The sequence below is a fragment of the Triticum dicoccoides genome, chromosome 2B, assembly GCF_002162155.2.
Source record: "Triticum dicoccoides isolate Atlit2015 ecotype Zavitan chromosome 2B, WEW_v2.0, whole genome shotgun sequence".
NCBI lineage: Eukaryota > Viridiplantae > Streptophyta > Magnoliopsida > Poales > Poaceae > Triticum > Triticum dicoccoides.
The window spans coordinates 48,440,169-48,450,279 of NC_041383.1; the positions used below are offsets into that span (position 1 = coordinate 48,440,169).

Consider the following 10,111-nt stretch of genomic DNA (forward strand, 5'->3'; position numbering starts at 1 on the left):
CGGAAAAAAAAACGGACCTCATACAGCTTGAGAAAGGAATCACGAAGTTCCTGGCATGCCTAGATTTTTCATAGCAAGGAAGGATGCATTTCAAAGCTTCATCATATGCTATCACATTATGTGAAGATCCACTATTTCAATCAGGACAGTAACCACAAAGAAGGTATTGCAAATTGTGTGTAATGCAAACAATACAAAGAAGGTAATGCAAACTGTGTGTAACGCAAACAATACAAAGAAGGTAACTACAGCTCCCTCCACATTTTCACATCCGGGCTTGGGACCGGCAAAGGCAGTGTTAAACCACACCAAACAAAACATACAACACCAATCAATCAAGCAAAGCATTCAGGACACACCATCAAGCAAAGCATACAGGACACACAATCAAGCAAAGCAGACAGCACACACACCATCAAGCAAATGCAATATTAATTCAAACACACACACATACAGTCGGTCACACACAGTCACAGTCACACACACACAGTAACAGTCACACAGAGTCAGTCACACATACAGTCACACAGAGTAACAGTCACACAGAGTCAGTCACACAGAGTAACAGTCACACAGAGTCAGTCACACATAGTCATAGTCACTCACAGTCAGTCACACACACAAGAGATAGAAAGGGCACAAACAGAAAGCTAATACTACAAGCAAGAGCCATGATGCAAGTTGTTTGACATGCAGTACCTTCCAGGAATAACTTTTGCTATTTCTGCTCATTTATTCCCATATACCTGATGGCATTAACCAGTGCATGTTCCTCCTCAGTAGTACAAGCATCGTTCCATATGTTCGGATTCAGATGATTATGCCACCTAAGATGTTTTGAATGAATTCAAAAATCAGCTTCATATTAACAACTAAGATGTTTTGAATGAATTCAAAATTCAGCTTCATATTGACAACTGCATCACCTAGATCAAATGTGTTTCCCCCGATAGCAGCCATAACTTGGTTGAAGAATAGAGCAACTGTCTGCAGAAAGAACAACAAAATAGTTAGCACGGACTGCAAATAGAGAAAGAGACGCCAAGAAATAACAAGTTAATCAAGGCAATTACCTGTTCATTAGCGATCGGAGGAAGTCCACCGAAGTAAACACGCCGAGCATGCTGAGTAATAACCTAAGAAAAAGTGGTCAGACATATGCACAGAACAAGAAAAATCTCAAGCACAAAACAGAAAATCGAGCATACCTGCTGTGTCATGGCAGTGGCTGCATAGCAAGTGGATCGATGCAACAAAGGGAAGCAAGAATTAGAAAGTAATAACAAAAACATTGAATAACAAATAAGTGTGATATATCACAGGTGGGTTCATTCTGCCATCACCAAATAAACTGCAAATCGGAGTGTTGTGATGACAGAATGGACTATCCATGATTTGAGTACTAGCTACACTGAATCATAAAAGGAGCGCAGTAGTCACCTGTCCTAGGGCGGATAAATTGAACATGCTCGGGAGCATCCCAGGATCAGCAGCAGGAAGTTCTGGTTGCTGACCTGCAATGCATCAACAGAGAATTGTTAATGATGTAACCAGTGTGTTTCTGAATTAGCAAACATCCACCAGTTGTCTTGCACATAGAGGGAAAATGCATTTCAGCAAACCATATAAAAATAAAACAATCAAAAGAATACCTCTCCCAACATTGCTTGCCTATACGTCCAGGTAGTGACCTTGCAGTCAGACCATTTTGTTAGTCCATACTTGTTTATTTTGTCATCTTCCTGTAGAAAAAATATCATAAATATAACAATAAAATGTGCAAAATCTTTTTTTTCTCGAGCAAAGTCAGGAGTGCAATGACAAACCTCTCGAGTCCAAGGACCTTTGATGAGTTCAGTGCTAAAGAACCTTCGGCCATGGATGTAAACATTGCACCTCTATCCTATCCGGAAATAATTAAGCTGCGTAGGTAGATACTGACACAATATGTGAGCTCACCACACTTGCATATACAGAAAAATGTCCAAAGAAGTATGGCGTTACTATATAACTAGCTAAAATGTGGGATATGCATAAATATTGTGTACGAACTTGAAAGGAGTTAAATTCGAGAGGGGTTACCATACAAACACAGACCAGGTTGATGAGTGATCCACGACTTCAGTTCAAACACAAGAAGCACACCATCAGAACCATAAGAAATCATATACATCATTCTGAGCACAAACATCATACTTGTGGCAGGAAAATATACAGCAATGCATTGAAGGGTGTCCAAAGGGCAATGATACTACCAACTACAGAGGTACGTAGGTCATAAAATTACATGCCCATGACCTTATAGAAATTTGCATGCATTATCAGGTGCCAATAAGTAGTTATGGAGCGCTTGCACAATGACACACAGTCACAGTCAACACACACACACACACACATACACAGAGTCACATCAATACACAGTCAGTCATAAAATGACACACAGACAGAGTCAACACACACGCACAAACACAATGGAGCGCTTGCCCACAAGAAACAGACAAAGAAACACACACACAATCAGTCACACACGCAGACACAGTCAACACACACGCACAAACACAATGGAGCGCTTGCACACAAGAAACAGACAAAGAAACACACATAATCAGTCACACAGACACAAACAGTCAGTCACACACAGTCACACAGACAGAATGGAGTGCTTGCACACAAGAAACAGACATAGATAGGATGAAACTAATCAAAGACATGAGAAAAAGTAAACTATTTGTTCAAGCTTCCCGTTCAGAACCTTCAACTCTGCATTATTTCAATTCTTCAATTCCAAACCTCTCTCTGCATTACCCAACTACAAGCCAGGAGGCCACTACTGTTATATAAACAAAGACAAGTGTAGAGAGCCAGAGAGCAAATTAGGAGGTACCTTTTCGTTATCACCAAATTTCAGAGTCTGCACGTACCAAAATTGTATTTTGTGTCACAAGATGAACCTAAAGAACTCACCAGGAAAATACTCAAATTAACAGATCAAGTGAATCATGGAGAACATCATGTAGAATAGTAGTCCAACAAATCCAAATCAATTCAAGTATATATGTAGATAATCAGAGCTCATGTACATGAAAACCTTTCCCTCCCAGGTGATAAATTTGCAAGCTGGAGATCAAAATTCGATTACCTTAGTTGGTAAAACAGAAAGTGATAGGAACCCTGAGCAGTCCTTGGCATACTATCAGAATTATCGGTCCTGGAAAGAGCAACATACTATCAGCATGAATACATAATCTTGTGAAGTGAACAAGGAAAACATGGCTAAATAAGCGTTTTGGGACTACAGACATTAGCATCACAAAATGTAGAAAACATAAATATACCTGTGCTGTAAGCAAACCCCACCCATCAGTGTCCTTAGCAACACAAGGAAGAGCAAATGCGACATTTGTCTATATCCTACCTGAAATACTTGGAAAAGCATTATTCCAGTGAATGGACAGCAACAATAAAAAAAAGAATATGATATCCACATAAGACATAATGAAACAAGATATCACAAAAAATGTATTGTCAAACACCACGGTATACATGATTATTATGATAAGAAAAAAAGGAACAAAAACAGGGAAAAGGATGTTGTGATGAGTGAGTGAGATATATAAGATAGGCATGAGATGCATTGGATGCCAAATCGGCCACACAAAGGAGTGGAAGCCAAGCAAGTGAGTGTTACAAGAGTCAAACTTTTCTGCTCAGCCTATCATCATCTATCAGCAGGAGAGAAGCCTGACCAGCGCACATCTCTGGATCCCTGCCTGCTCGAAATGGCCAAATGGTTTGCATCCCTGAACACATCCCCATATATGGGGAGACGACATTGGAACACAAGCAAAGCATGAATAAAAAACCAATTGGACAGACTGTATAAGCAGTAACACAATCAGAATCACCCCATCCAAGCAGTCAAACACAGTCACACACAGATAATGGAGCACTTGCACACATGAAACAGACAAAGAAACATACATAGATAGGGGCACATCACACACAGAGTCAGACACACAGTCAGACACACAATGGATCGCTTGCACACAAAAAACACACAACGAAACAGACATAGATAAGGGTACAAACAGAAAGCTAATACATTCAAGACCGAAGTAAACTCACACACATGAAACAGACAAAGAAACATACATAGATAGGGGCACATCACACACAGAGTCAGACACACACAATGGATCGCTTGCACACAAGAAACACACAAAGAAACAGACATAGATAAGGGTACAAACAGAAAGCTAATACATGCAAGACCGAAGTAAACTCAGAAAGCTATAAAGAAGTTCCAGAAACTGAATGAGTTAACTGATTTCTGTAGAGGGGTGAGGGTAATTCAGATCTTCATTCCTGAAAACAGGAAGCTAGTTGGATCATCATCACTACAGCACTACCCACAAGTTTGTAGGCACAGAGACACATGCTTATTCTTGTTACAAAGTCTAGGCAAAGCAAGAAAAGCATTATTTCAGTGACTGGACAGCAGTAATTGATATCATGTCTCATGCATAATTGAGTCAGTGAACCTCAAAAGGGAACAAACAATAGTAGAAATGTATTGTCAAACACCACGGTAAATGATTATGATAAGAAAAATTGACAGCGTGAATACGCAAAAGAAATACCACTTGCAAACAAAACCTACTTGCGTTGAACATAAATTAAATTACAATATTAGCAGATTTACACTATATTGGGCAACAACCAGGTTATAAACAAACATAGCATAAAATCTATATGCAATCCAAATCCTAACCACGCCCAGGCTTCCCAAGTGCATGGCTTACATAGCGACAAATACAGAAGTCAGCGTTCTTGATATTTTAACTAGAGTGAGTACAAAATTTGCTCCATAAAATTTAACAGGACAAACAAAAGGGACATGACAAAAGTGAGCAGCATTGATAAGAAACGTGTGATGAGCGTTACTTTCACAGATAAAAATAAACTTTGGAATTATGCTCACAGCAGAATCATATGCCCAGGTGTGCAATGAAAAAAAATTCTAGAGTCATGCTATGCAATCTAGTACGAAATCTAAGGGACTAGCAGCACCTCATCTAATACTCCTGTATGAAAATGGAAACAGCAAGACGAGGAAGAAAACAAGGAAATCTTGTCCAACAATAGCAGCAGCAGGTGTTCAATTAGTCAAGCAGCAAGCCACATGATTTGCACTCTTTTTAAAAATTTCTGCTCTGCCTGCCTGCTCGAAATGGCACCCATGGCCTACATGGTTTGCACCCCTGAACACACATGAGCATATATGGAGCAAAGCATGATAGGAAGTAACCAATTGAAAAGAACAGAAGCACAAAGTATCACCCATCAGAATCACCCCTGCATCCAGGATGAGAGCACACACGCACGCCTGACCAAAGTGAAACAAGCTAGCTGGTACAATCAGAATCGACAGAGGAACCAGAGAGTATCAAAAGGGCACGTTTCCACGGACCACGACGAAAAAAGCTAGCCGTTTGAGATCTGAAAACAACCGACGAACAAGAAAAACGCAGGAGGTGACGGAACTAGCACGACGAACTGACAATCGCTCTCTGTCTCTCCATCTTCGGCCGCAATCCAATTTCAAAACCAAGACCCGACCGTTCCTGTAACGCTCGCGCCGGACACGAACACGAAGAACCGTAGGATCCAAAGCGTCTCTCAGACAAGAGAAGCACACGCGGAAATTTCTGAACCGCAAATAACCAGACGGAGACCCTCGACGAGACGGACCAAGAACATGCGGGCGCGTCGGGGCAACGGCTAGGACGAGCAGAATCAAATCAGAAGCGAGCGACTCTAAACTGACGACGGCGGGGCGCGCAAAATCAACTCGGGAGCGGTTCTAAACTGACGAGCAAAATCAAATCGGACGCGGTTCTAAACGGAGGGGACGACGGCGAGAACGAGCAGAATCAAATCAGGCGCGGTTCCAAACGGACGACGGCGAGAACGAGCAAAACCGAATCGGGGCGGGACTCTCCATCTATCTAAACCGCCGGCGGCGGCGGCGGCGGCGAGGAGCAAAATCAAATCCGGACGGGATTCTAGAGGGGCAAATCGATCGGGGAGGGCGAGCAAGATAAAAAAACCCGGCTTGAGGAGGACGTACGCACGGCCCGGACGAAGGGTGGAGGAGCAGCGGACCGGCCGGAGCGCGGCGGGGAGGTCGGAGGAGAGAGGCACCGCCCGGACGAAGAGGAGGAGGAGGAGGAGCGGACCGGGCAGGGCGCGGCGAGCAGGCGAGAGGCGCGGCGCGGAGGAGGAGGAGGAGGAGCGGGCCGGCCAAAGGGCGCGGCTTTATAGCCGGGGCAGAGGCGGTGGCGGCAGCCGGAGCCTTGTCCTTGCGCGAGATGGCGTGGCGTGGCGGCGGAAATAAAAGGAAAGTGGAGCGGGCAGGGGCAGGGGTGGGCGGTGCTCTCGAACTGGGGGTGGACAGGTGAATTTCTTACCGTTGCGATGTAGGCCGTGTCTTGGAAATGCTTTTTTTTTTAAAGAAATTGTTTTTTATATAGGCCAAGGCATATTTCATTAGATAATAGTGGTCGGACCTAAACTTAGTCTGAATCTAAGGTGGCGCACGTCCTTGAGTCCTTATTCTTCCCTTCGGTGGCTATGTTGGACAACCGTGTCTATGTCTGACGGCCAGCTGAGCCACGCGGAGTGAAAGCGCTGCCATCGATGGGCAAGAGTAGAACAAGGGACACGGGTTGGCTCATTGGGCTCGAGGCCTCGCCGCCTCCCACGCCCTACTGCTTCTCGTCGGAGTCTGCAGCCTGTACATCACCGGTTTCCCGTGAGATCGATGATGGACATGGACGGACAAGCCTCGTCGTGGAATTAGCACCCTTGAAACTTCATTGGCGGTGCGAAGGGTGCGCAGCTGCCGACATTCTCGTTCGCAATCGCGTGCGCCACCTTCGCGTCCGACTATGTCGCGACAGCATTGTAGGCAGCGCGAGCACGCGCAGCCATGTACAACACCCTTTGCTCATTGATGAAGTTGGGGTTCTCCGCGGCCTTGGCTTCCGCGCTCACGAGTTGGCCGTAGATTTGGCCTTCCATCAACCGGTGCTGCTTGGGGAGGGAGAAGTTGTACCATGTTCCTCATGCGCCTGCCCGAAACCTAACATCGACTGTGGCACCGGCTGCTGCTCCGCCATGGCATCCATGGTCAAGCAGGCATGGAACAGGGCGGGCAAGTGAGCCGACTCATCATCAGAGGTTGTCGCCATCGTTGGAGACCTCCGAGGAGCAGGTCGACAGGCCAACCTCTATCCGCCTCACACGGCAACCCTGCCAGCCGGCCGCATGGGTGGCCAGCTCGTGCTTATGCTCCGTCAAGAGGCTCTCCAACAATGCACTAGAGCTCGCGATATGGCGGAGGTGGTCCACGGAGGACGATGTGAAGCGGACGTGGTGTGGTATGGCTTGTGCCGAGTGTGACCTGGTATAAATAGCGTACGCCAGCCTGGCCAAGCGACGGGGTGTGTCAATGCGGGCGCCGGAGTTGGTTTCTCGGCAGGTGAGCTTGTATTATGATGGTAGGCGAACGGATGACAACTTGCTTCAAGTGGTAGATATCCATCCTGTCCCGTCCAGTAATGTCTCTACGACATTAAACAGGTGCAGACATCAGACGCGGCGCAAGCGGTGCTCTCAACCGACGCTTCGCTTCTATGTCAGCACAAATGAGAGGTCGTGTTCGCTCGAGGCCGGCATGAATGCAGCGCTTGTGCTCTGGAATGGCTTCAACAATCGCAACCATGTCACACAGGAGAGATTTTCGGGTCGATCCGGGGTCTCCTTCCCGTACGTGGTAGCAATCCCACAAAGCCCCTGGTTTTGCCTCTAGTTTGCGGGAAAACAGAGGTCTAAACTGGTCCGCGGACCGATGAGATACCGTGTTGGACGGCAAAATGGGTCTAGATGGCTCAGTCCGGATGGTAGGAGAACGGACGACAACTTGCTTCAAGTGGTAGATATCCATCATGTCCTGTACAGTAATGTCTCTATGACATTAAACAGGTGCGGACATCGGACGCTGTGCAAGCGATGCCCTCAACTCGTGCTTCGCTTCAATGTCAGCACAAATGAGAGGTCGCATTCGCTCTAGGCCGGCATGAATGCAACGCTCGTGCTCTGGAACGGCTTCAGCAATCACAAATGTGTCACACATGAGAGATTTTTGGGTCGATTCAGGGTCTCCTTCCTGTACGTGGCAAGAGTAGCACAAGGGACACAGGTTGGCTCATTGGGCTCGAGGCCTCGCCGCCTCCCACGCCATACTGCTCCTTGTTAGAGTCTGCAGCCTGTCCATCATCGGTTTCCCGTGAGATCAATGATGGACATGGACGGACAAGCCTTGTCGTGGAATCGGCACCCTCGAAACTTCATTGGCAGTGCAAAGGGTGCGCAGCTGCCGACATTCTCGTTTGTGATCGTGTGCGCCGCCTCCGCGTCCGACTGTGTCATGGCCGCATGGTAGGCGGCGCGAGCACGGTAACCTTGTACAACACCCTTTGCTCATTGATGAAGTTGGGGTTCTCCACGGCCTTGTACAACCCCCTTTGCTCATTGATGAAGTTAGGTTTCTCCGCGGCCTTGGCCTCCGCGCACACAAGTTGGCCGTAGATTTGGCCTTCCATCAACGGGTGCTGCTTGGGGAGGGAGAAGTTGTACCCTGTTTCTCATGGACCTGCCCAAAACCTAACATTAACTGTGGCACCGGCTGCTGCTCCGCCATGGCATCCATGGTCAAGCAGACATGAACAGGGCGGGCAAGTGAGCCGACTCATCATCAGAGGTTGTCTCCATCGTTGGAGACCCTCGAGGAGCAGCTCGACAGGCCAACCTCTATCCGCCTCACACGGCAACACTGCCAGCCGACCGCATGGGTGGCCAGCTCGTGCTTAATTATGCTCTATGAAGAGGCTCTCCAACAATGCACTAGAGCTCGCGATATGGAGGAGGTGGTCCACGGAGGACGATGTGAAGCAGACATGGTTTGTGCCGAGTGTGACCTGGTATTAATAGCGTACGCGGGCCTGGCCAAGCGACGAGGTGTGTCAATGCGGGCACCGGAGTTGGTTTCTTGGTCGGTGATCCTGTATTATGATGGTAGGCGAATGGATGACAACTTGCTTCAAGTGATAGATATCCATCCTATACCGTCCAGTAACGTCTCTACAACATTAAACAGGTGCGAACATCGGACGCGGCGCAAGCGGTGCTCTCAACCGGCGCTTCGCTTCCATGTCAGCACAAATAAGAGGTCGCTTTCACTCTAGGCCGCCATGAATGCAACACTTGTGCTCTGGAACGGCTTCAGCAATCACAACTATGTCACACAGGAGAGATTTTCGGGTCGATCCGGGGTCTCCTTCCCATATGTGGCAGCAATCCCACAAATCCCCTGGTTTTGCCTCTAGTTTGCCGGAAAACAGAGGTCTAAACTAGTCCGTGGATCAATGGGATACCGTGTTGGATGGCAAAATGGGTCCAGACGGCTCAGTCTGGATGGTAGGAAAACAGACGACAATTTGCTTCAAGTGGTAGATATCCATCCTGTCTTGTACAGTAATGTCTCTACGACATTAAATAGGTGCAAACATCAGATGCGGTGCAAGCGGTGCTCTCAACTGGCGCTTCGCTTCAATGTTAGCACAAATGAGAGGTCGTGTTCGCTCTAGGCTGGCATGAATGCAGCGCTCGTGCTCTGGAACGGCTTCAGCAATCGTAACCGTGTCACACAGGAGAGATTTTCGGGTCGATCCGGGGTGTCCCTCCCATACATAGCAAGAGTAGCAGAAGGGACACAGGTTGGCTCATTGGTCTCGAGGCCTTGCCGCCTCCCATGCCCTACTGCTCCTCGCCGGAGTCTGCAGCCTGTCCGTCACCGGTTTCCTGTGAGATCAATGATGGACATGGACGGACAAGCCTCGTCATGGAATCGGCACCCTCGAAACTTCATTGGTGGTGCAAAGAGTGCGCAGCTGCCGACATTCTCGTTCGCGATCATGTGCGCCGCCTCCGCGTCCGACTGTGTCACGGGCGAATTGCAGGCGGCGCGAGCACGCGCAGCCTTGTACAA

The 10,111-nt window shown here is 47.4% G+C and overlaps 1 long non-coding RNA gene across 1 annotated transcript; it reads right to left on the minus strand.

Annotated features, from left to right (window-relative positions):
* Positions 1-554: 554 nt before the first annotated feature.
* Positions 555-6,326, minus strand: LOC119362054. The gene is made up of 9 exons (XR_005173104.1): positions 3,336-6,326; positions 3,140-3,208; positions 1,827-2,951; positions 1,653-1,742; positions 1,441-1,514; positions 1,209-1,228; positions 1,074-1,136; positions 927-987; positions 555-827 (listed from the first exon to the last, which is right to left on the minus strand). It is a non-coding gene; the product is annotated as an uncharacterized LOC119362054 (long non-coding RNA).
* Positions 6,327-10,111: the final 3,785 nt, after the last annotated feature.